The sequence below is a fragment of the Amblyomma mixtum genome, chromosome 2, assembly GCF_055824585.1.
Source record: "Amblyomma mixtum isolate Tamu chromosome 2, ASM5582458v1, whole genome shotgun sequence".
Classification (NCBI taxonomy): domain Eukaryota; kingdom Metazoa; phylum Arthropoda; class Arachnida; order Ixodida; family Ixodidae; genus Amblyomma; species Amblyomma mixtum.
The window spans coordinates 280,141,958-280,168,703 of NC_143013.1; the positions used below are offsets into that span (position 1 = coordinate 280,141,958).

The following is a 26,746-nucleotide window of genomic DNA, read 5'->3' on the forward strand; positions in this document are numbered from 1 at the left end:
TTTCGGGTCGTACATTGGATTAGTCTACAAGGTTGTAACTGATGTAGTGTATTGATTACCAGGACGTGCTGTCGTATGCAAAACTTGTCATGCAGGCTTTCGCCGGTACGTAAATGCGGACACCGCGATCGCCGGGTGACTCTGGAAGTTTCCAAGCAAGGGAAGGAAGGTGGGTGTGAAAGAAAAAAGAGAGAGAGGTGCAGTAGCGGAGAACTTCGGAATAATTCCGACCACCTGGGTATCATTAACCTGCACCGACATCGCACAGCACACGGGTGCCTTTGCATTTCGCGGACAGTGAAACGCGGCCGCCGCGTCCGGGTTCGAACCCTGGAACTCCGGCTGAGCAGCCCAGCGCCCTCATCACTGACCCAACGCGGCAGGTCAAGCATATCATACACTACGTCGTTTTAAGTACAGCCTGCGTCAAAACTATACAGCCCAAGGGGTTTTGCTTCCGTTGGAGACGGAGGGGCTTTGAGTTGACTGACTCGTTCAGCCGCGCAGGTCCCGGCTCCGAAGGGCGGAATCGAACTCTGTTATAGAGGAAACTGTAGAGTAGGTGTATTTGTGCCTATTTACAGTCGAGACAGGAGTGTCTCGGTCACAAAACAGCATCCCGCTAAATACGCTTCGTATTCCCCGGATGACTGGGGAAAAATTCAGGGGGCACTCTGGCTCTCTAAAGTGCTGCAAGGCGAAAGCCTCTCCTGGCCACTGTTTGTTTTTAATTACTTTTTTATTCTTCATATTTTGTTTTTTATTTATTTTTTGCTCATTTTCTTAATTTTACTGTTTTTATTTTTATTTTCACATCTTATTTGTATTTTGTTTTTATTTTTGTTTATTCTTATTTTTATTTTTTATTTTCCTTTTCTTGCCTTTACTCCTTTTATTTTATTTATGAAGCCCATGCATTCACTAGATGCGCCTTTATTCATGCTGGAACCTTGAGCCTTTTAAGCAGTGATGCCGAAAGGCGGGCGAATCTGCCGACGCGTCTGTCGACACGGCTGCCGATGCGTCTGTCGACACGGCTGCCGACGCGTCTGCTAACGACAGTATGAGGCATTAAAGGCTTTCGCCTTAATAACGTTTGGAGAGCGATGTCCAATGAGGTGGGCAGTTGAGGACACTGGTGTACCACCCACGGCAGAGGGCAATGCTTATGGTCTCTCGCAGCTCGGTCGACGGAAAGAGGTACAGACAGTCATCAAACACTAATGTGTCAATTTGACCACTGCGGCAAGTCTTCTGTTCGTATGCCTCCGTGGGAATTTCCCGCAGTCTCTCAGCAGGTGAATGAACGTCCTTGTACTAGTGATGCAAAACTACCGATGGTACTATCGATACTCTCGATAGCTGAGTCACTGTCAAACTATCGATGGTAAAAAAGACTATCGATAGCACTATCGATTGTTAGTAATTTCGATAGTAGTATCGATAGTACTTTCGATAGTTGTATTGATAGTACTATCGATAGCCGTATCGATACTAATTGTTATATATAGTACTATCAATTCTATAAAATCAACCACGCGCAGCCACTGCACCCTAAACATGGTTTCCCGAGTGTGTGGTATGGAGGTGATGGTATGTGAAACTGACAGGAGTCGCTCGTTCTCGCGGCCTATGCGTCATCGAGCTCTGCAGATGTTCCTTACGTAAAGTTGCTGGATAAAATGTTAGCGTGCTAATGTCCTAGTTGCGAAGCATGTGTGCGAAAAGCCTTTCTGCAGTGGTTACGTCAGCAAGACGACGTCTGCAGTGCACAATAGTGTCGTGTAAGTCAGCACAACTTGTGCTGTTTGTTCTTTCATCGGATGCAGTTCCAGGTATTTTTCCAAACTTTCCCAGTGCACGTTAAAGAACCACAGCTGGTCGAATTTTACCCGGAGACCTTCACTACGGCATCCCTCATAGCTTGAGTCTCTTTTGGATGTTAAGCCTCATGAGACCGTGAAACCAATCAGGTATCGAAAATGTTTTGGTTGTGTCGCTGGCCAACGAATGCATAATATCGATATTGTTACTATCAATAGTCTTACCATCGACAGTTTCACTATAGATAGTCTTGCTATCGATAGCGGTACTATCGCTGGTAATACTATCGATAGCAACACTACCGATAGTATTACTATCGATAGTAGACTATCGATAATATTACCGACAGTCCATCGGTAGTAGCACTATCGATAGTTTTTTGCACTATCGATAGCTTCAAAAAATTTAAACTGGCAGCAGCATCGAGCGGAGCCCTGGACTAAGGGCAACCGACCTTTGAGCAAGATGGACGAAGCCATCTCAAAACTGCCGAATACAACGGAATCTAGAGCTAATAAAGTTTTCACTCACTCACTCACTCACTCACTCACTCAATCACTCACTCACTCACTCGATACTATCGATAGCCAATTTTCCGATAGTTTTGCACCATTACCTCGTACTCCCCCGCCGGATGTCCGAAACTCGAGACCTCTGTCGAGGACACTGCCGTCTTTCAAATAACAGCAACAGCTTGACCTTTCACAGTATCACTCCGTCCGGCGACCCGAGAGCAGGCTCGGCAACTTGACGCCGCCGCCGTCGCCGCTGCTTCCGCCGCCGCCATCGCCGTCGTCGCGGCTTCCGCCGCTGCTGCCGACGTCGCCAGTCCTCGCCGCAGCTTTGCTTCACGATGACTCATGTCTGCTAGGAATTCCCGCAGGCCCGCGTTCGCCGATCTTAACAGTTCCTCCGTGGCCCGGAAAATCTCTAATGGCCAGCGTTCACGACCGCTGGGCGGGAAGAGGTGAGGCTGTAATCGGTTTGAAGGGCTGGTTTCTAGAAATGTCACGCAAGCTCGAACATTCTACAAAGAAAGGCATCAGTGGACTGTTCCCTGCGACAGGGCACTGACCTACAAGCAAGCGCTCGCAATTTGCCAAATACCCACGATGCTTCCCACATCGACAACAAAAGTTTACTAAAATGTGATTTAATTTTAGCGTAATTTTGTGCCAACAAAGCGAGAAACATCCCTTTGAAATCGCCAAAGACGGACTGCTCGAACCAAGGTTTAAAAAGGTCAAGGACAGTTACCTAATGGTCATAGTCATATGACCACGTGGTGATACTACCATAACTTGGGCCATACCACCAAGCAGTTTAGTTCGGTTTGACCTTGTGAGGCATTGAAGGTCATTGTCTCATCCACATCGAAATCGGAAGTTGTACCGCGAGAAGTATAGCTCTGGCTCTAAAAGGAAAGAGAACGAGCGAGGGAAAAAGACTGTTCAGAGAATGCAGGCGATGGATTTGGGTGGACATCATTGGTTTGACTTATATATCTATAAATGTCCACGAAACGCTATGGGTTGCCACGTGAAAAATCGTATCAGCCATTGAAACTCCGGCGCCGATACCGAACCTGCAAAGTCATCATCATTAGCCTAAACACGTCGCCACTGATCAACAGCGCTGGATATACAGAGCAGAGAGAGTTTTAGCATAGCGTTACCGTAAAGGTCTCTACTAGAGTAATGTGAACAAATCCCCAAGCGCATCCCTCTGCAATGCTGCACGTCTACAAAAGCGGCAGGACTTCCAGGACTCGCATGGAAGCACTTTCTTCCGCATTGCTAAGTAGAGCATCTGGAGAAAGCGCGGAAGAACACGGTACTACTGTTCTAAATTTCCTCACTGGAGGCCAGCATGACTGGGAGCTTTCTTATTTCCGAAACGCCGAAGTTCTTCCCGGAAGTTTGTCATTGTGGCTTTAGTTCTCTTCAGTTTCTTCAGCTTGCTCAACCATTGCTATAATACGTGCTCAAAAAAAAAAAAATGGAGGGGACACTTCAGATCCCCTTTAGTTTATGAGCCGACAGCGTAATCGGTTATCTGTGTGGAAGGTCATTCTGTACTTTTCATTCATAGATCCCTGGGAGTCCTCATACCCCTCCTGGCGCAGTGGTGCAGCGGTTAATCGATGCGCCATAGCCCTGCGATGGCAGGCGCTCCCTGCGGTGGGCCTTGTGGAGCCCAGGTTGCTCTTACCGAGTGTCCAATAATTAATTTAACTGCCACCTGCCACCGTGGGCAGTTTGCTCACTCTCCGGTTGGCAGGCTGTGAAGACGTCGCAAGGCCACGTGAGCAAGGTGGCTCATCTTCCTGCTACGTTCCTCCCTGGGGACTACCTGCATGATTTTTCGCTCACAACGTCGACAACGTCGACAACGCTGACATCGGATTCTCTGGTGAACGGGGCCTTTACAGCTGTCGCGTTAATGACTATTGCCCTCACCTAGCCTTCCACCTCGGAATGAAGGCCCTGTCTATAAACCCGCCAATGATGAACACTTTGCCCAGAAGTAGACAAGTCATCTTGCCGAAACATTGGCAACCTCCCTGAGCAATGAATAGTGATGTCAGAACACGGGACAGTTAAGAAAAGAGGCCGTCTACGTTCCTCAAGAGGGAGAGAGGGGAAAGATAAGGGCACGATCACATGCACAGCCACGGTAACCGTGCAGACGGCAGACTTTTGCCACAGACATCGTAATCGCTTCAGCACGTATCGCCGCGGCGCGGAGCTCCTCTATGACTTTCCAGCAGCGTTGTATTCTCTAACTCGCTCCCATCGCCCTGGGCACAGATAGTGGCTCGTCTGGAGCCAGATCAGAATGGTTCTTATGGTTTGGGCAGAAGACCCTTCCAGGCTGCGCCATTTATCATTTTGACTTAAAAAATATTCTTCTGCTTAAATAGCACAACGAGGCCTCCTGAAAACCAGTTCGTTTGTTTTCTAATGAAAAACTGCGATGGTTAATTGCTGACCGTAGCATACTATACTGTGAGGATCTGTGAGATTGCAGGTCTTATTTTAAACAAACACAAAAGTACAAACAATAAACGAGGCGGCTTTTATCGGAAAGGAAACCAATTTCAATATGAGCGAGAAAAAAGGAAAGGAACAAGAGAGCAACGCAACAACACACGGGAAAAACACACGGGGGAACAGAACAAAGTGCTTACGAAAAATGCAGGAAAAAGAGTCAAAGAGGAAAGTTCACACTACTTGTCTTATTCGAGCAACGCGCGGGGAGGACTGGCTGGGTGTCGGGCAGTCAAGGAGTCTCTTGGCGTTCCAACGTCGATGCAACGCTACCGCAGCGTCAGCGTTCGTGGGCTCCCGGCACGGTTCCCAGGTCTGGTATCCCGGAAAAGGTCACGTAGGCGCCAGAGGTGGCCTGTGTGGAGCAGCTGACAGATGGACGGAGAAGAGTGGCGCCTGGGCCTGGTGGTTGAGGCTCTCGACGATGGATGTCCAGGTCTGGTGGCCCGGACGTCTGCGGCTGAGGCCCAAGCCCGGAACTCGGGGAGCCAGCAGAACTCGTCCACGTCCGTCGCCCACCGCGCTCTTCTCTTCTCTGCCACGTAATCCTCTTCGACCTGCCCCGCGTTCCCCTCCGCACGCGCTCCTCGTTCTTTGTCTTCTCCTCACGAACGCCGCTGGATGGCGCTATCTTCTTACAGAAGGCCCCCTCTTCGGAAGTTTTTTCCAAGGGAAAGAACTCAACTTCAGGAGAGCGACACCAGACGCGTTCGACGATCGCAACACAGAACACCGCACCACAGCGCGCACACTACACACCACACACAATACGACGGTCGTCAATGTTCGAAGCGTTCACAGACATTCGCACACACAGCACAGAGAGCACATGGAAAGTCAACGTAAAGCGTCCATAGAGGGTGAAGAAACACGGAAGGCATAAAAAGTAGATAGCCGACACTCAAAAACAAACATGAACAAACAAAAACAATTCCAACAAGAACAGGTGTGGGCTCCATTCTTCTGTATTCCATTGTTCATATCAAACCACTTCACCGTCGCGAGAACTTTTTCAGCTAGTACTTCCGTTTTCTTTTGTGCAACCGTTTTCTCCAAACCGACCTCGGTTTCCACCATGATTTTACATGTTCCCGTCCTACGGTGTTATTCACTCTGTTCTCCCTTGCCTTCGACACAGTCCGCTGACACATATCACACGATCTGACATAACTCTTAATGTCAGCCTGTACACCGGGCCAGTAAAACTCATTGAGCACCCTTGCTATTGTTTTCCGTATTCCTTGATGGCCGGATAATGCACTCTTATGCGCCAACTTAAGGACTTGCGTGCGTAAGCCCTTCGGTACCACCGCTTGCTCAACGACTTGGCCGGGACACACTTGGTATGTCCGGAAGAGAACACCGTCATCAGTATCAGAGGAGTGGGCGGTCTGTCCCTTGCCACGAAATATTTGCCCCAACTTCCTGCGACACACCTCTAAAGTCGGGTCTTCTTCCTGTTTCAGGCGAAACTCCGGCCGTGACAAGTGGAGTGTGTTCAAAGTGGGGCTTTTACTGTCACCGTAAGGGAAGGAACATCGACCGAACTCGTCATGGCAAGGGAAACTGCCTGATCAGTGAGAACTGGCGGGTCAACCGAGAATGGAGGTTTAGCGCCAGGGACATTGCCTATTATGATGTCGTACAGGGGTGTAGACAAGCACCGCGCGATGGCCTTACCCGAGAAGTATGGAGAAGAAATCACCACCTCCGCTACCGGAACTTCTACACGGGTCCCATTGGCCAAGAATAATGTAGCCTTTTTCCCTGTTAGTGCCGCTGGCGGTACAAGAGACTCACGCACAACAATACCGGTGCTGCCCGTATCCCGTAATACCGAACCAGGCTGGCCGAACACCTCACCGTGCCCCACGGGCATAGCAGTTTCCACCGGGTTGGAAGGACAGACCATCTCCCCCAACTGGCCCTCTACGCGCGTTACCTCTGCAGGGTTATCGGGATGTGAATATCGAGGTGTCATGCAACAGGCGGACTCCTCACGATCTCCTGGTCTCTTAGCTTTGCATGACTGGGCATCATGTCCTACCTCGCGGCACCAGGTGCAATACAAATGCTTCGGCTTTGTCCGACAATCCGACGCCTTATGCCCAGTCTTCTCGCAAAGAAAACATCGAAGGCGGGATTGTGAACGTGAAACCTCGTCCTTGGCTTTAACTATCGTGTGCTCACCCTCCTCTTTAAAGAACAACAAGTTATTTTGCCGCTGTGCCTCGAGAAAATGATCGGCAGCCTCCGCCAGCTTGGAAACTGTCTTGCCCTCCCGCTCACGTAAGAAAAGGGCTAAACGAGAATGACAGTTGTTCAGAAATTGTTCGCTCACGACCATCTCGCGAACCACCTCAAAAGTGCGGCCTTCTCCCCGCATCTCGACCCAACGGTCAAAGAAGCTCCTGGGGCTTGCTCTGGCGAAACTTCTCTCGGTATCCTTCCGCGGTAAACCTAAACCTCTGAAGCAAGGCAAGCTTCGCTTTGTCATAATCCACGGAATCCTCAGGCGAGTGCCGACCGAAGACCCTAAGTGCTTCGCCGCCAAGGCACAAGCTCAACGCCGTTGCCCACTTTTCTTTTGGCCAGCCCTGCCCCGTGGCCACATGCTCAAACCTCTTTAAGTAGGCATCGAGGTCATCCCGCGCTTCATTGAACTGTGGTATGAGGCTGTGCGGGTTAATGGAGCTAGCCGATGCGACGCTACGCTCTCCACGGTCACTCGGAGGATTTGCGCCACCCTCCATGAGCCTTATTTGTAGCTGCAAGTTCTGCGCCTCTAACTCCAAACGTTCCTTCGCAGCTTCACGCCCCGTCTCCAAATTCCGTGCCTCTAACTCCAAATTCCGTGCCTCTAACTCCAATTTCTGCTTCGTAGCTTCTCGCTCTAACTTCAGTTTCTGCTTCGCAGCTTCACGGTCAGCGGCTCTCTCTTCCCGTGCCTTACGAAGCTCGTCCTCCACCCACGCTCGTAACTCCGCGCCGCACAAGCCCATGCGCTCGCCTAAAGCAACAAAATCTGAAGCGCTCATATTGTTCCTAAATTAACACAACAGGCAAATAAATAAAAACCGACCTCGTCCTGTCGTGGACGCCAAATTTGTGAGGATCTGTGAGATTGCAGGTCTTATTTTAAACAAACACAAAAGTACAAACAATAAACGAGGCGGCTTTTATCGGAAAGGAAACCAATTTCAATATGAGCGAGAAGAAAGGAACAAGAGAGCAACGCAACAACACACGGGAAAAACACACAGGGGAACAGAACAAAGTTCTTACGAAAAATGCAGGAAAAAGAGTCAAAGAGGAAAGTTCACACTACTTGTCTTATTCGAGCAACGAGCGGGGAGGACTGGCTGGGTGTCGGGCAGTCAAGGAGTCTCTTGGCGTTCCAACGTCGATGCAACGCTACCGCAGCGTCAGCGTTCGTGGGCTCCCGGCACGGTTCCCAGGTCTGGTATCCCGGAAAAGGTCACGTAGGCGCCAGAGGCGGCCTGTGTGGAGCAGCTGACAGATGGACGGAGAAGAGTGGCGCCTGGGCCTGGTGGTTGAGGCTCTCGACGATGGATGTCCAGGTCTGGTGGCCCGGACGTCTGCGGCTGAGGCCCAAGCCCGGAACTCGGGGAGCCAGCAGAACTCGTCCACATCCGTCGCCCACCGGGCTCTTCTCTTCTCTGCCACGTAATCCTCTTCGACCTGCCCCGCGTTCCCCTCCGCACGCGCTCCTCGTGCTTTGTCTTCTCCTCACGAACGCCGCTGGGTGGCGCTATCTCCTTACATATACCCTTTAGGCGCTTGACAAGTTAGGAACCGTAAAGTTAAAACAACGGGATTTTGGTAATCAAGAATCTAGGGATCGTGAAATCAGTCCGTGCTGCAAGACGCTCATGATGCGAGAAGTGCAGAAGAAAAATAGACACAGTACTGCTGGAAAATCTTGATGAACAAAAAAATCGCGGTACACATGCTACAAAGTTTTGTGCGCAAAATATTCTTTTCCTCGTATAATTCTGTACTCTACCCGTTTCCCGCTCGCCTGTTCTGTGTCCAGCTCCTATAAAAATTGAAAAGCCAATGAAGACAAATAATTCTTGAAAAAGATCGGTCCTCCGATTGAAGCATGGTGTTAATATATCTATATATATGCAGGGTGTTTTTTTTAACCGTTTATAGATTTTTAAAAAGAAGGCGCTGATAGTATCGTGAATGCCGCCTTCACGGAATGTATATTCGGCTCGCCGGACACAAGATAAGGAAATAGCGGTCAAAGTTAGTTAATTGATTAGCCAAATTTCGTTAATTATTTTTTAACTCTTCACTTTACGCTGCATATATTGCAATCGCAGTTTAGGAGACTTATGATCCAAAGCAAATACAATATGCAGCATGTCCTTAAGTGCAACAGGTATTCAGATATTCGCGATTGAATTTTCAGCCTTTTCGGATCCGATTCGGAAACTGAACGCTCAGAGTGCGCCGAAAATTCCGCTGACGATACTACTCAAGAGATTTGCGAAATGATGATGACAACCGACGGTACCAAGGCTAGCTCCGACTGCGGAAGGCAGGCGCTCGAGAAGAGCGCAAAGTCACTGCTTCCGTGAGCAGCACGCGCTCTTTTTTCGTCATTGGCATTGAACTTAGGGGCACGTTTCCTGCCGTCAGCGGCTTCGAAAAAGCAGCACGGTGATAACGCGTAAAATTTCCCTTTCCGCTCTAGTTCGGCCATGAAAGGAATGGTGTGCAAGTTGTTTGCTTGTGCTTTGTTATTTTTCATCCAAAGTAATTTCAAAAGACGTGAACTGATGACCGTTGCCCCGTCGTACCTGAGTGGCTACGTTTTATGCATCAGTAATGCTCAAAGTGCTTGCCTTCAACCGCCATGCATGCCATGAATCTCTCCTTCATGGACTGCAGCACTCGTTTCACAACCCGCGGGGGTAAATTCGCACATGCCATGATGATTCTTTGAGGTCTGCCACGTCTTCGGGTTCAGTTGCGTAGGCTTCGTTCTTGACGTAACCCCAAATAAATGAGTCTAATGGAGTTAGGTCGCATGGCCTAGGCGGCCAGAACATGATTCCACCGCGCCCTATCCACTGACCGGGGAAGTTGTTGTCGAGCCTATCCCTTGCACGCGGCGAGAAGTGCGCAGGCGCCCTGTCGTGCTGAAACCACGAGCCGGGGACTTGACTTAACGGGATCTCGGACATGAAATCGCTGACAGCACCACTTAGAATTCTCGCTGTGTATGACTTTGCTGTTGGATTTTCTTCCAGAAAGTACGGCCCCACTTGAGTAAATGCCACAACAGACATTCACTGACCTCCGGACTTGGTGATGGTGTTCCCGGAGCCAGTGCGGGTTCTGTTCAGACTAGTAGTGGGCATTGTGTACATTGACTTCCCCATTACGGCAAAAGTGGGCCTCGTCCGTCCACAAAACTTTCCTAAAAAAGCCTGAGCCTTCTTCACATTTGATCAAAGCCCAGTTGCTGACTTCATACCAATTTTTATAATCGTCTTCATTGAGATCCTGGTGCAGCGATATGTGGTACGAATAAAAACTATGCTTCTTGAGCACTCTCCAGACTGAATAGCGGGAGCATCCAACGACGTCGACGATTTGACGGATGCTGGCTTCGAGGTATGCACGAACGTAGGCGAGAACATTTCTCGCGAATTCATCACTCAGGATAAAACTCCCTTTGCTTTCCTTGAATAAAGCACAGATCCTGTGGTCCGTAACAGTTTGTGCATTTTAGCGAACATCGTATGTGACGGAACCGGGCGGCCAGGATGCTCGGAGGCGTAGAGTCTTGAGGCGAGGCGGGCGTTACCATTCGTTTTTACACAGCCGACAAACATCTGCACCTTCTGGGCCAACGAGTATCGCGGTTGCAGCTGCCCAGCCATTCCAACGCGCATTCAGAGTTGACATGTATAGTATTGCAGCAGTCTTGTTCGTTTTGTTGACAGAATCGACAGCCGGCAGCGGACCAGTGGAGATTCCGGTGAAAAATAATAAATTGCAAGCCGATCAGCCACCGGACCTTTCTTGTACGAGCCAGAGCGGAAAGGGAAGTCTTGCGCGTTATCACCGTGCTGCTTTTTCGAAGCCGCTGACGGCAGGAAATGTGCCTCCCATTGAAGGAGACAGAGCGCGTGCTGCTCACGGAGGCACTGCCTATGCGCTCTTCTCAAGCGCCTGCCTGCCGCAGTCGGAGCTATAGACTTGGTGCCGTCGGGTGTCGTCATCATTTCGTCAATCTCTTACGTAGTATCATGCGCGGGATTTCCGTCGCACTCTGAGCGTTCAGTTCCGGAATCTAATAAGAAAAGGCTGAAAATTCAATCGTGAATATGTCAATATCTGTTCCACTTAGGGACATGCTGCAAATTGTATTAGCTTTGAATCTTTGCGGTCTTCAATATTTCGATTGCAATATGCAGCGTACAGTGAAGATTTGAAAAGATAATTAACGAAAGTTGGCTAATTAATCAAATAAATTTGACCACAATGTCCTTATCTTGTGTCCGCCGAGCCGAATATAATTCAGTGAAGGTGGCATTCATGATACTATCAGCGCCTTTTTTTAAATCTGTAAACTGTTTTAAATATATATATATATATATATATATTATATACATATACATATTATGCGCACCGTCGCAGTTGGTAGTGAATCTGGTCTCTAGAGGTTAATCAGGAAGAGTACCCTGGGTCTCACAAGCGCCACCGACGGCAGCACCTGCCATCACAGGGCAGTGGCGCGTAGCTCAACCACTGCACCAGACTTTCTACGAGTACTCTCACTGATTTATGAATGTAAAGAATGACAATTTTGCATATACGGGTATTAACCCATTATCGCTATTCGACCGACTTCCACCAGTCAACAATGGATCCGAACACCAAAACAACCGAAGTGATACCGAAAGTGCTATAGTGCTCCTTAATCGCATTTGACCTAACTATGCAAATCGACTGTCAATTTTTTTTTGTCGCATATACGGGTCTTTACGCAGCCACATTTAGAAACAAATTTGATTCTAAGTGTTTGTTTTAAAGCCCGCCCTGTTAGTAAGAAAGGTGTTCATTTTTGAGCGAAAGCTCTACTTCACGACCAAAGCTGCAAAAGCCGGGACATCACTGAAGCCTTGACCTTGAATAAATAAAATAAATATTGCTGCGACTGGGATTCGAACCCGCGGCGGCGCGAACAAATCAGCTCCGCTATCCATTGCACGTGCGCTCTACACTATTGCCACAGCCGATCACGCCTTGTGCTAAACTGCAACACTGTCGCATTGTGCACTGTACATATTCGCCTTCATCAACAGATCAGAGCAGCTTAATCTCGATCAGAGCTTAACCTGAGTCTAATATTGACGCCAGAGGTGCCGCCGCCCGAGCAAAGCCAAACCAAGAGACAGACAGGCTAAACACATGATTTCGCTTGTCTACTCGGTTTAACTACGTAAAAAGCCTTCTTTTTTTTTACGGTGAATAGATTTCATATTGCAACTCCTAATCTAAACGAGACCGTCTGGGCATTGATTACACGTACAAAAATGGCTGCTTCTAAAAACGAAGCCCATATGAGCTACACATGATTTCTTAGCTCGCAGGGGTGCTCATATATCATCGTAAAGAAACAGTAATTCTTCCACGTTAAATATATACGCCGAAAAAAAAACTTCCCGCCGGAAAAACACCCAAAAATGTCCACCGAATTTTCAAAAATGAAAACCGAAATGTCCAACCTCCACATATTACCCAATTTTCCGGACTACATATAGCGGGCTACAGATGTTAAAAAACTGAAAATTTGCGCTGTGCAAATGATCTATGTGTGCGGACTATACATGATTGCATTTTTTTAAGATCCCTTGTAAGGGACGAACGAGCAAGCGCAGCTGACAGGCAGGACTGTTCCGGTAAGCGATGAATGCGGGTATCGACTGTGAAAATAAGAATGACCGCTCCTACTATGGCTTTTGAAGGAGGGGCCCCTGGAATTCAAGGATGATGTGTCATTATGCGCTAGCTTTATAAAATAGAATCGCCTGAGTGTTCGACAGCGCACAACTGTGGGTCGAATTGAGCAGGAAGGCTAGCACTCGAAAGGCCGGACTGTAAGAGTGGTACCGATTCTACATTGCTTGCGAAGATTCTAAAGGAATTATTTTAAGCCGAAATTCTTCCATGCGGGCTATACACCATGTGGAGAATATAGTACTGAAAACGCGGTACACTCCATAAGCAAGCCCCGGCCGTCTAAAAACTACGCCTTCAAAAGTTTCGCTATAGTTCCATTTGCACGCTAAACGGCGTTATCCGAGCCTTAATTGCGCATGCGTCCACTCCTCAAAGCTCGGAGGTGTCGCATTAAGGCACAGAGAAAGACGAGCCAACATCCGGTGTCGAGGGGACTTCACACAATTTCATATCATGGCCTAATCGTAATTTTTTCCATTCTGTGAGTTCTTCCTCACTCCATGGCGCCATATCTTTCGGTCGGCTTCCGTTGCCTCCGTCCGCTAGCTTCTCGCTGTGGCGGCGAGATGCTGTGGCGGTGATGACGCACTTGATGCGTCATCGCTTGAGTGCAGTAGAAAAGACCCCTGCGGCCTCCCTCTAGACGTCTGGCGGTTCTCCGACAGTGCAAGACCCGACGAGATGCTTAAAGCAGCCTAAACAAGCTGCGCAGCAGAGGCCTCTTTGGAAAAGGTGAGTAGATTTTCTCACGCAAAAAAAGAATCTACAGGCCCTCATATTTATATTGTTGTGCGCTTACGTGAACTTTCCCTTTAAAACGCACATTAATAAGTTACCATACACCAGTTGCCACAGCTAGCAGGAGCTCCATAGCATAAAGCTTCGATGATGTGAGGCGAGACCTTCGACCACACATATATACGTTCGAACTTCCGTCGAATCCTTACCGCACTAATATAAGTACCACAGGTGTGGCCAGTTTAGCGGTTCTCACTCAGTTTTAGTTAAGGAATCAAGACTAGGCAGAGCTGGCGTCATTTGAGTCTTATAGCTCGATTTACTCCTTCGTTAAGAAACTGTGTTTGTGGTTCCGGTGTTGGACGGGTCAGGGCTGGTACAGTGGGAAGTAAGAAGATTAGCTCAAGTGACAGACTACCGCAGCGACGGAATGACAACACGTTGCGCTGCGGTTCAAGATTACGCTGGTAACAAGATTGCAGCACAGTTCCCATTCCTCAGACTAAAGTGAAGCTCAGCAAACAGTTATCGCCAACGAAGAATTATTTATTCTGCCTACGGCATTCTGCCTCCTACTCTCGGAGGTCAGCTAAAAATGAAGGCGGGAGCCGGGACGTTTATTCCGATTCAATGAAGAAATTGGCCGCACGGGACAATCATTCGAAGTTTCTAAGATTCTCGGAGCGTGTAGATCGAGTTTCTGTGGTAAAAAAAAAAAAAAAAAAATGAGCTCAAAACCCTTTTTAGTGCTTAAGACCTGGTTGCGGTATCCACAGAGATGAGAGACACTGCGCGTTTCCTTTGCTGAAAAACCAATTTTCGTATCACAATTGTGACGCAGCCGTTCCTCGTACGCATTTGCGGGTAGTGTCACACTGGTTCTCATTGTATGCAGCATACGTATCTTAGTCAGGCTGGAGGCTACCTAGAGACGGGCATTCGAACCGAATGGGCGAGTGTTTCACTCGGACCTTTATGGATTCAGTATTTGTGGAATCGGTGTTCGGAGGTGCATCTTCGTTTCATTTCTCAGCGCGCAACCTGCGTCGAGGTCGAACGTTCACGATGACACACTAATGCTTTCGTCTTCACAGTCCGCATTGTGTCAACTGTGCCTCGATAGAAACTGTGGAACATATCCTGCTTGAGTGCCCTGCGTATGCTAACGAGCGTGCGTACTATGATCATTGCATGCAGAAGCTCTGCTCAGTGCCCCTAACAATGGACAAAGTTTTAGGTCCCTTAGCCTGCCTTAGGCAACAGAGACTTGCAATGAACTTTCTATTTACATATTTAAAAGACATTGGACATCTCGATAAGCTTTAAATTCACTTGCACGTTACCTTCATGCATTCTTCATGCAGTGAACTTTTCGTCAACACATTTGTAGGACTAGGCACTCCATCATTCCATAGGTTACATCAATACTCGCCGTTGCATCCTTAGTACCCATTTCATGGCCACATTTTATCTTCGTTTTTTTTTACCTCTTCCACACTCCTCTCCTGTCTTTATCTCCAAAATTCCCCTTCCTACGCAGAGTAGCATGCCAGCGATTTTTAAACGCCGGCTAAATTCTCTGTATTTCATTAAAGAGTCTCTCTCTCTCACACACACACAACACGCAAGCGGCTTCAGTGCCCACAAATTTTTGTTCTGTATTTAAGGCACACTTGCTATGAAACATCGATAAAAAAGCAACAAAACTGAAGACGTAGCTGAAGATATAAAGCCATACGACTTGTGCTAATCTTTTTTTAATCGCACTGTAGACACCATTAGCTGCGCTTGGACGTATTCCCTTTAAATGTGTTGACTCGTTTATTTGGTTGTTGACTGCATGTATCATTCGCATATGGTGCCTTGAACCTTATCAGGCTCTACCAAAAGTAGGCATCATAAAACTAAGAACGACCACTTGACTAAAAATTATCAAAATATCAAAACAAGAGCAGCACAAGCAGGACGGAGTATCAAAGGGAGAACCGGCCCGTTAGGAGAAACAACGTCCGTAAAGCATACGCACGAAATTCCGGCGTCTTGGGTCACAGAGAGGGAAATATTTACACAAGAAAGCCTGTCAAGGTCAGGGAACCTATGCATGGGTCCCAGTGGAGCTGATGCATCACTAACAGTGTTTTCAACGCAATCAAATTTTGAAAGCGATAACTACCTTGTGATTTTGTTTACAGCATTCCAGATACGCAGAAACCTCTGGCTAAGATGGGTACGTACGCCTAGTCTATTTTTTCACGAAATCAGAATGCCCTCTTGTTGCCTCCCACAGGTGTTTCAAAGGTGTAGCATTTATAAGGTGTTCGGGAGCAGCACCAATAAGAGAAACTGCAGCATTAGAGGTGGTCTTTACATTTGCTGAGTTTTAGGAGAGTTTCAAATTGGGCTAGTTGGTGGTTGTTATTCTCGTGCATTGTTGCGCTTACGAAGGAACTTGGACACAATCAGGGACGACACAGAACAGATGTGCGCAAACTATCAACTGCAAGTTTATTTCTGAGTGCATGTATATATAGGCATTGTCAAGACAAAAACAAAAACAAAAACAAATCCGTGAACACATCGTCATGGCAAGATATCTTTTAACGTCCTGTCCAGCAGTAAAAAACATGCATTATCTTTCTGACTTAGCTGTTTGTTTTTATTTTTATTTTTCCAAAAATTCTTCTGAATTTTTCTTCTGAAAATTCTGAAAATTCTTCTGAATTCTGAGTTTTGCCCAATAGAGCGGATGGGAAAGAAAGCATTGCCTGCCATGGCGCATCGACAGAATAGTTAGTCGTGAACAAAACTGCCTAGCATTAGCCTGTAAAGGATTATGGTTGGGTACCATGCACGACTCAAAGGAAGGAGTACATGTGCGGTATGATATGCTGTCGTATGTTATAGTGGTTATGGCGCTCGGCTGAATTTCGCCTCTAGAATTTCGCCTCGATCGAAATTCGTCCGCCGCGGCCGGGATCGAACCCGCGTCTTTCCGGCCAGCAGCCGAGTTCCGTAACCACTGAGCCACCGCGGCGGGACCGACAGTTTTTTGAGCCCAATATTTCTTAATTTATCTAGCTCCCTACCACGTTTCATTGAAAGAAATATTTTTGAAAGAAAGAAAAAGTATTTCGACATGTTCGTGTGATTTTGCGAATGCATATATTAAAGAGTATTGGCCCGAATGCTCTGCTCTGTGGCGCACCTAATGTTATGTTTCGTAACACGGACTGCTCTTCAGTGATGGAAATTTGTTTTTTTCTGTGTTCGAAAAATGACCTTAGAAGTGCAATTGGAATGCCGCCAGAAACGATAGTACTCTAAGTCGAAACGGGTTGAAGTGTCGATAGGCACTCCTAATATCGTTTTTTTCTGTGGGCATGTTTTAACGAAAGCAGAAATGGCCATTTGACAATAAATTATGTTTATCAGAAAATCATGACGACATTTTAAAAATTATTTCCAGTGTTTTTAAACTAACAGGTAGTACTAACACTCGGCGGGAATTTAAGAGCTCATTACTGTCCCCGTCCCCCCATCTATATAAAGTGAGCGCTGCAGCCCGTTGCATTTTAATGGACAAAAAATCCTGCAGCAAAGCACACATGAAGATATCGGATATAACTTTCACCATAAGGTAAACGACGAAGTGGATGGGACTGATCACCGACTGTTCTATGTCTCACGCTTTGCTCTTCTTGCAAAAACATAAAAACTGAATGAATTCCGTTTGGCGTAACAGATTCAAAGAATGCAGACCTCGGCAATGGGCCCCCCTCCCCGCACCAAAATTTTGTCTTTCGCTATTGTGACAATTTATAACAGTTGCGAGATATTCGTTCAACTGATGTGCTAACTTCTCACCCGTTGTTTATAGTTGACTGCAATCTCGAAACTTTCGGTAAGTCCATTGTCTGGCTGCAGTAAATTCTTTATCTCATGCCATATTAAGTCTGTTTGACCAGGTGCCTCTGTGAGACGATTTTTGAAGGATACTTTCAAGACTTCCGCAAGAACTCTCTTACATTAACGTGGGCTGACATCCCGCAGTACGCGAGCTGACATCGCACAGCACGCGGGCGTTTTGGGGTATCACCTTTACCGCAACACAGAAGCGTCCACCGGGATTGAACCCGCGACCACCGAGCCATCGCGGGGCGTAGATACAGATCTAATGAGAAATAAAAGGTGGACTAGGCAAACCTACGGCTTAGCTAAAAAATTCTACGAAATCCTATATGTCCTTCCATTTTGTTCCCTTCGTTTTTTTTTATCGGTGTTTTTTGGCTCAGAGAAAAACATTACCGGATGAACTTAAGGTCAGTTCGTGCGGTTAATGCGAAAGATTTTTTGTACTAGGTTTTTGTTTTTAGTTCTAGTCGAGGACACCAAGTACTCCTTAGTGCCTATGAACTATGTGTCGCCACTTTTCGTGCCCACGCCGGGTTCGCGGCTGGATGGGACTTCCAATGCTTTCGCATTGATAAAAGGAAATCATTGTGTGAATAAATACGGGGAACGATATATGAACAAAACCAGATGATAGAATGAAGACTAAGAGAAACCTACGAGACAGTCCACGCGTCCCAGCATCATTGGAGGATTGCATGCCATTCATCTGTGCTTTCTCTCGTTTTTTTTTCTTTTCTTCTTTCTCCTCATCTCCTCTCTCTTGTCTTAATTTTCTATCTCCTTTGCTTTTTCTTTCTTTTGCTGATTTTCTCCTTCTTTGGCTTCTCTTTTCCGCCTTGGTTCTCTATTTCTCTCTTCGCTTGGCTTCTAGTTTCTTTGGTTATTCTTTCTTCTCCTCTTATTCTCTCTCTTCATCTCCTTTCGCCTTTTCTTCTTTCTCTTCTTCTCTCGAGTGGCTTGGTACGGCTTGGGGATTTTTATTTATTTTATTTTATTTATTAATACTGCAATCCCAGGAAGGGATTTTCGCAGGGTGAGCATACAGAATATAGGTAAGTAAAAATATTAAGAAAAAAAGTACAAAGACCACAAATTAATAATAAGCAACAAAAACACAACAGCAAAAATGAAAGGCTCAATGACGTAACACAGCAAAAAAGTACAATAAGGTTTGGGGCATATAAATACACTACTATCAAGTCATCAGTGAACATGGTCAACAGGGAATTAATTAAATGAAGAAAGAGCACCAAAACGATCACAATACTAAAATCAGGTCATAAAAAAAAAAAGCTCGTTGTAACTACCACAACGAGCTTCATTTACTCAACCACTCACGCTGGGGTCCAAGCATCGGCTCCGGTCGCAAGACATTGTTGGAGGACGAAGATAGTGTGAAGGGCCTAAAGGGGGGCCTCAGGGGGGACTTTGTAGCAGTTTGTCGCAATTTCGTGGCGCCGTTATGAAATAAAACACTGGCTTGTAAGCCTTCTGTGCTCACCATTTCCCTGACCGCCGTCCAGAGATAATTCATCACTCAGGCATGATCCGGCATGGCCTAGTACCCGGCACATTGCTGAACACTCTCTCATTTGAAGTGTTCGCACAGCGTGAGGCTGTAACCGTATATTTCTTGACATGCTCTCCCTGACCAGAACTAGGCACAAAGTATACAATGTGCAAGTCCCTCTGCTAGGAAAAAAGGACAACCAGTTCTGAGAAAAAGACAAGTTTTTTGAAGCGACAAGCTTCACTAGGCTAGTCAACACCGCGCTTCGCGTGAGCAGGAGGCCAGATTTGCCACTTCTGCGCATGCGCGAAACCGAGCGACGTCACGCACGGCGCAGGTGACCACCGCCGCTGATTCCGCCGCCTGACATTTCGTCGCCCCCCCCCCCGTGCTACTGCGCATTTGCGCCGCCGCTTCTCCTCCTCGCCACCGTTTGGCCGAAGCCGTGCGCAGTGCTCATTTGAAAGGAGGGGTATATAAGGCGCGCTTGCCCATAGAACAGGCGCAGACACTCGCCATGGAAGGAGAAGAAGCAGCAGTCGGACGGCGCAGAAACACCGATCCAGAAATGGTAGCTTGGGAGTTGGCTGAAAAGCAGCGAGAGCTTTTCGCTTCGACATATCCAGGCTTAACCTTAGCTAAGCCACAGCCAATATTTTGCGTCATTTCTGCACCAAAGTTGGAAATGACCTTTGGATTTTACACCCCAAGTGGAGAACTAGTCAGAAGACAGAAAAAAAACTAATTCTCGCACATAATTAGACAGTAATCAAAAACCGAATGTTCAAACTTTGTACCCTTTTATATTGGGGAGAACTGCACATGTTTCATTATGTCCATACCGACTCAGGTGCGGTAGGCATAATTGTCGGCCTTACAAATCAGAAATGAACGGTTCTTCGTCAGACAGCATAGCGCAGTTACTTGACGTTGTTGTTCGAAAAGTGAAAGTCGATGCTGCAACCGAGTTTCATTGAAACGAAGACGGCTGCAACCGAGTTTCATTTAAACGAAGACGTGGATGTAAAGACTGCATGTTAAAACAAGTATCAGTTATTAAGCGGTCAGAATTAATCCGGAGCCGTCCACTGAAGTGCCTGTTCGTCTCCTTCCATTCAGACTATCTTTGTTGTTTGCCGTTAAGACGCGCTTGAGGAATCAACCGTAAGTGATGCAGCTACTCTGCGTCCCCTTTTCTCGATGTTTCGGACAGAAAGCACTATAGAAAAGTATATTTTCCCCTTCCCAGGAGAAAATACATTTCATTTTAAAAAGTTGAAGTACATTTTTTATTCTCTTCTCTTCATTACAGATGTGTTCAAAGGTCTCCAGTGCAACGCCTGCAGTCAGGACTTAGTGTCTGATAGATATGAGTGCACTCAGTGCACGAAATACAACCTCTGCAGAGCTTGCTATAGAAATTACATGCACGATCTTGACCATCAATTCCGCTTGTATGATAGCAAAGGCGTTGACAGGTGAGGGCTGGTCACTATTCATAATTTTGAACAACTTACTAAGACATAGCAAAACAGCAGTATGGTAAGTAACCACGGAGCTTACAAGTTTTTTTTTTCTTTATCTGGTACCAAAGTATAGGACTGAAATGAAAATGGGCGATTTTAATATTTCCTCGTTTAAATTTCAGGGGCCAACTTCCTTGCCGAAAAGTAACCAACAGACATCCTAGATGACAGAGCTCTCTTCGAACGGGAGGAAATGAAATCTAGCAAACAGGTAATTATGAACGCGATTAATTTCCACAAGTATCCGTCATGCATTTTCGCATGTAATTCAAGCTAAGCTTGCCACACTGCAGCAATGTCTTGGCCGTTCCACGGTGGCGGTGCGGCATTGTGGGCACGCGCTGGAAGTGCGCGGTGTGCCTCTTTCTCTCTCAGTGTGCTTTCGGGACCGATGTGCACTACCTCGACCACGTCATTTCAAGATTCCACGAGCCCGGTAGCCCACTGTACTACCTAGACGGACTATTACATGAAAGAGAATTAAACTGCCTCATGAAGACCACTCGATTTGAATCACTGGCCCCGAGAGGTTCTTCGGGGAAGGCAAAACCGGTCGCATTAGCCCCACCGGTGGCAACGCCTGCCATCGCAGAATAGTGGAGCATAACTTAACCGATGCACCACTGCGCCAAGACTGGGGCGAGTGGTCCCAAGGACTCATGACTGGGAAGTTGAGAATCACCTATTCTGCATGTATGGGCATTAACACATTAAAGTTACCGCGTCGTATCCTTAAGACGTAGCATAATTGTCCTCTCCAATTTTTAGAGCGCAGCTCTTTGGCGCCCGTTCCTGCGTTTCGCGGCGTCGCCGTTGTCCGTCGTAACCAGCTTCGCAGCCGGGGCAGCGCGTTGTTGTAGCTGCGCACGCTCCTGGTGCCATTTCTCCCGCACGCCCAAGCCGAAACGCAAAGCCGCCGCCGTTCGATTTGTTGGCGCAGCCGCGTATTCCACTCCCAGCCGCGGCAATATTTGCATGATTTATTTTTACTTATTTCTCTTACGTAGCTCAAACCCACACACATCGCAAGATCTTGCTCGGGGTTTACCCATCGGACTAGTGGTCTCGCACTTATTTTTTTCGATTCGCCTCCGCTTCTAGAGCTCCGCCTTAAGGGTTAGACGCAATAGCGTAAATGGGAAAATGTCCATATATTCGGAATGGCTCATTCTATAATTTACAATCATTGATCCCTCTGAGTTCTCCCACCACGCCTGGCGCAGTAATGCAGCGCTTAAAATGAAGCTGAAACAGTTTTTTCAGAATTCGAGGTTATTCAAGAATTCAAATCTATCAAGCTTCGTGATAAAGCATGCAAAGCATTTTTCTGTTAGCATTTAAAATGCTTACATAATCGTCGATTAAAACCCTGACGACGTTTAGGCTTCTCCTCACTACGATGGAGGAGTGCGAGGAAACTCGGCAGTGACGTCATTATTGCCGAACTTTCAGATGTCCGCTGCTTACGCCTGCATGCAGCTGTGCGTCGTCAGATGACGCCAAACAATGCATCGTGAGCTTCTCCTTCGATGGCGTCGGTTTTCTTCCATAGAATAACCGTTTCTTCGCTGGAAGCATATTGTCGTCATACGTGACGTCATTATCGCTGTGCACATCAGAGAAGCTGAACGCCGACGACGACTTTATTCGGCGATTACGGTATCATTTCAAATGCTAGAGCAAAACGATTTCACAGGCTTTACCCGCACATTTTGCACATTCGGCCACATTAAACTCATCGAATTCTAAAACCGCTTCAGTTGCCCTTTAAGCGATGCGGCACTGCCGATCGATGGCAGATGCTGCCACCGGTGGGGTTTGTGCGACCCAGGTGGGCAGTTTTATAAGAATTCCGGTGGGCAGGTTGCGATAAAGTCACAGGGTCACGTGACCAAGGTGGCCCATGTAGGTTGCCGGAGCACCGGTTGTGCCGGCCGCTCTGGCTGCGAGGCTGCAAACTGTCGCCGGCGCCGAAGCCGGACTATTTTGAGGGTCGGATCCGAGCTTCGCGTATGCCGTGAAACCGAATGGCGAGTATTGCGCTTGCGCGAAACCGAGTTACGTCACGCGCGGCGCAGGTGGCCGCAGCCGTCGCCGCCGCCTGACCTTGCGACCTTTCGGCGCAGCCGCCCGCTACTGCGCATGTGCGCCGCCTCCTCACCGCCGCGACTACTGCGCGCTCGCCTCCTCGCCACCGTTCGGCCTTTCGTTGCAGCCGCGTATTTACCATAGTTACAACGGATGTGGAAGGAGCTTGCTTACAACGCGCTTGCTTACACCGTTTTCGTGGTGCTCCCAGTGCATTGTGCGCGAACTGCGACAGCCATGACGTTAAACAAAGCATAACTGCAGCTTTTCGCTTGTGTATATCCAGGCTTAAACAGAGCTAAGCCACTGACAATTTTTTTCTGGCATGGGGCATACCAATCTCGTGTGAAAAGAAACCTATACTATGGATCAGCTGGCGTATTAGGCCTGCGATGTCGCCGCCAGCAGAAGCTGTGTAGTTGTGGCTGGGGAACCCAGCATCTCTTCTAAGCTTTCGCTTCCTAAATGCCACAGAGCATAGCTAGAGCGTTTTAGGCAGGCCTCATCATAACTGCACATTGGTATACGGTAGATGAGACACATCGCAGAATTTCCAAACTCAACGCTTTGTCTTGCCTCTTTTGCCCCCTGCCTTCCCTTACACGCTACTTTTTGATTAGCTGAACATGCAGCACGCCGTTCTCAAGCCCCAGCTATAGAATGGTAGGCCATGAACTGATTAATCCAGAGCACTAACGTTAGTCATGATTCGACGTTTTTTCCACTCAAGCTATATTCCTTACGGTTTATTATAGAGACTGCTCTTCACAGAGTACGCAAAACTAGAGCAGTCTAACATTTCCTCCTTTTTTTTGTGCCTAGTCTCTAGTAATTTTCTGCTATCAATGGGTTCCGTTGATTTCCCACATCAGGAATGAAGAGAGGAAGCCCTGACGGAGACCGCTGTGTCCCGAATGAGCTGGCGAGTGACACAGCTGAAGGAAATGGAGCAATGCATGGAAGGACGATGCAACGCGGCGTTCCTGTGTGGCCACATTGTGTGCGCGGATTGCGCAGGAGACGTCATAGTCTGCCGTCTACGCCACGAGCGCATAACGTAGGAGATGAAGCTCTACTTGACGATCATGCAAACGAAATTGACTGCCAGTATGCATATACTGAACAGCTCATTGCTGCGCAGTTCTCAAGGAACATTCGGTTTCATCATGGCCATCCTCTAGGCTCTCCAAGATGGGTCAATAAAAAACTGTTTGCTTTCAAGCATTGTCTACTTGATACCCCCCCCTGGTTGTTTCAAAGGCGCCGTTGTTCTGAAGACACGAGCGCCCGAATAAAGATCTTTCTTCTTGGCGAGATGAAGTGCGCCTCTGACACCGCGATAACGAAATACATAAGCTACTTTTTTCTAAGAAAGCTTTCTCTTTCAAATATCAGACGTTAGTTATTTGGTGACGCCACAAATCCAGGACTTCCGGTAGACATAGGCTATACTTGGGCAACAAAACGGGACGATTTGAAATTCACTAGGGATGAGAGACTACCCTTCAAGGCTGCAAAATTACCCATAATATATCTAAAGACTGAGAAGTACGTACGGTGAGCGTTTTGCCAAAATGCGTGCGCACTGAAAGGCCCGCGGAGCTCCCTCGAAATCTAAATTATAGCTACGCTCAACAATAATCACTCTGTGATCGTCGAAACCGAAATTACGGCTACAAACAGCCAGAATCACACCGTGATACTTAGGAATATTTACCATACCACAGTGTCATCGAACTTGCTAACAGGCAATGTACGTAGTTGTCATGGCACATTTTTACGCTAACACTATGAACGAGATGAGCAAGCTTGTTTGGGACTACGCGAAAAACCGAAGTTTTTACCTGAATGTTGACGTCCAAGTGTGCAGCGTGGTTGACCAGAACACGGGCACAGTTTAAGAATTGTTTACGGACTGCTATCATCAGTGCCGTCTCCTTGTTGCTGTTCATAGCATTCATTTCATCTCCAAGACTCAGTAACCGGCGTAATTCATTAGGGTTGTTGCTGAAAAAAAAATCATTAATGTAATAACTCAGAACGCAGAGCCCAATACTGAAAATATTGCGCACGATTTGGCACTGACGTTCCTTAAGACATCAGCATGTCATTTCCAGATATGCACAATTCATTCATACGTCGCATGAAGAAACTTTTAAATAGTCAAAGAGGATGTAGCTGCCATAAATAACTGTCTTCCCTACACTGACGTTTCGGTAATGTTCCACGGCAATAAGCGTGCTGCATTAACCGGGAACTGCGGTGGCAACAAAGAGGCGAAGGACAGGAGAGAAAGAAAGAAACCACTCGATAGCCCTCGTTAACGTTAAAACACGGCAAGCAGCATCGCAACGAGAAGAAACGGATGGCAAACTAAAATATCCAAGACGCAAAAATAGCCTTCTATGCCGGGTTATTTTTTTTTAACATTTACATATTAGTATTTTAAGAAATAGGACTGTTACGCCGGTGCGGTCTGTCCAGGTCGGTTTTATAGCAAGGCGGAGTATATACTGGATAGAGTGTAATTATTAAGCGATTAGTTAAGTAGAATTACCTGTGAACCTTTAATTTGCAATTTTAATGGGCAATATTACATTGCAAAATATGTGGCCGTCAACTTCGAAGGAAAGCTGTATTTTTAAATTTTCTTAATCGGCAATGTGGTTCGAAGTATCGAAAGTCAAATATGAGCATATGAAGGTTCGTTGCGAGGGCTTTCCCGCATTGAATATTTCTAAAATGGCGTCGCTGTGCGTGGTATTGTCGCCAAATTCCTGTTAACTTATTTTATACAATCAAATACACCAACCACGTCCTCGTATTTGATGCATGAGAAATGCAAGCGGCGTCATTGTATAAATAATGAATGCGAGAAAGCCAACGCATCGATAAGTCGAATGCTTATTTCTGGAATACGATATTTCGAACCACATTGCCGATTAAGAAAATTTAAAAAGTTTGCTTACCTTTGATGTTGTCGGTCCACAATTTTGCCGTATTAGATTGGCCTTTAAAATGAAAAATGCAAGAGTTTGTTAGTATCTCATAGACGTATCTCTCACACTTTCTTAAAATACATATCTGCCAAGGGTAAGAAAACTACCAGGTATACAGATCCGTATGCGTGGTGAACTGAAAGCTCTAGTAAAGTGGCAAACTGAACACAGCAGCGCAAAGCATTAAGAGACTAAAATGTTCTAAACTAATCTGGCTACCAAAAATGTATTGTACCTTTGTATACAATTTGTGTGAATGCCTCACGTGCCTGAAGCCACTCACCTGAGAGGAACACGACGGAGCGTCCTATTCCAGTAGCTGTCTTTCTCTTCCAGGTATTGTTTCACCACAGCCATTTCCTCTACAACCTCCTGAAAGTCTGGACAGCCGGCAGTTTGGAACGGTGCCATAAATCAGTTGTTGCTGCTACCACAACACTACTAAACAAACAAATCTATTTCACTGTTAACACCACCTCCCGACCTAAAATTACAAAAAAAAAACATAGTTGAAAGCCGTGGTAACTGTCTCGCTTCTTGCTGGACACTTTAACCTTACCATGAGGGAAGGGAGGAAGATGGGAGTGAAAGGAGAGAAATAGGTGCCGTAGTGGAGGGCTTCCGAACAATTTCGACCACCTGGGGATATTTAGCATGCTCTGATATCACACAGCACACGGGTGCCTCTAGCATCTCGCCTCCATCGAAACGTGGCGACTGGCCGGATTCGAACCCGAGAACACCGGCTCACTAGCCGAGCGCTCTAACCATTGAGCCACCGCGGCGGACGGACAGATTTTTTTTCAACAAGGGGGCTCTCATGCTAGCCCATTAAAATTCGTTACTAAACTCTTCTTTATTATGACCCCGCCGCGGTGGCTCTGTGGTTACGGCGCTCGGCTGCTGACCCGAAAGTCGCGGGTTTGATCCCGGCCGCGGCGGCCGATGAAGGCGAAATTCTAGAGGCCCGTGTGCTGTGCGATGTCAGTGCACGTTAAAGAACCCCAGGTGGTCGAAATTTCCGGAGCCCTCCACTACGGCGTCTCTCATAGCCTAAGTTGCTGCGAGACGTTAAACCCCAAAAAACCAAAC

The 26,746-nt window shown here is 47.1% G+C and overlaps 1 long non-coding RNA gene across 1 annotated transcript in view; it reads right to left on the minus strand.

The window, feature by feature from the left end:
• LOC149364142 (uncharacterized) overlaps positions 1-26,746 on the minus strand; it is a 57,022-nt gene that overhangs the window by 26,053 nt on the left and 4,223 nt on the right. The window contains exons 2-3 of the long non-coding RNA XR_016289150.1: positions 25,938-26,034; positions 24,500-24,662 (exon numbers count right to left, since the gene is read on the minus strand). This is a non-coding gene — a long non-coding RNA (uncharacterized LOC149364142). The remainder of the gene's footprint in view (positions 1-24,499; positions 24,663-25,937; positions 26,035-26,746) is intronic.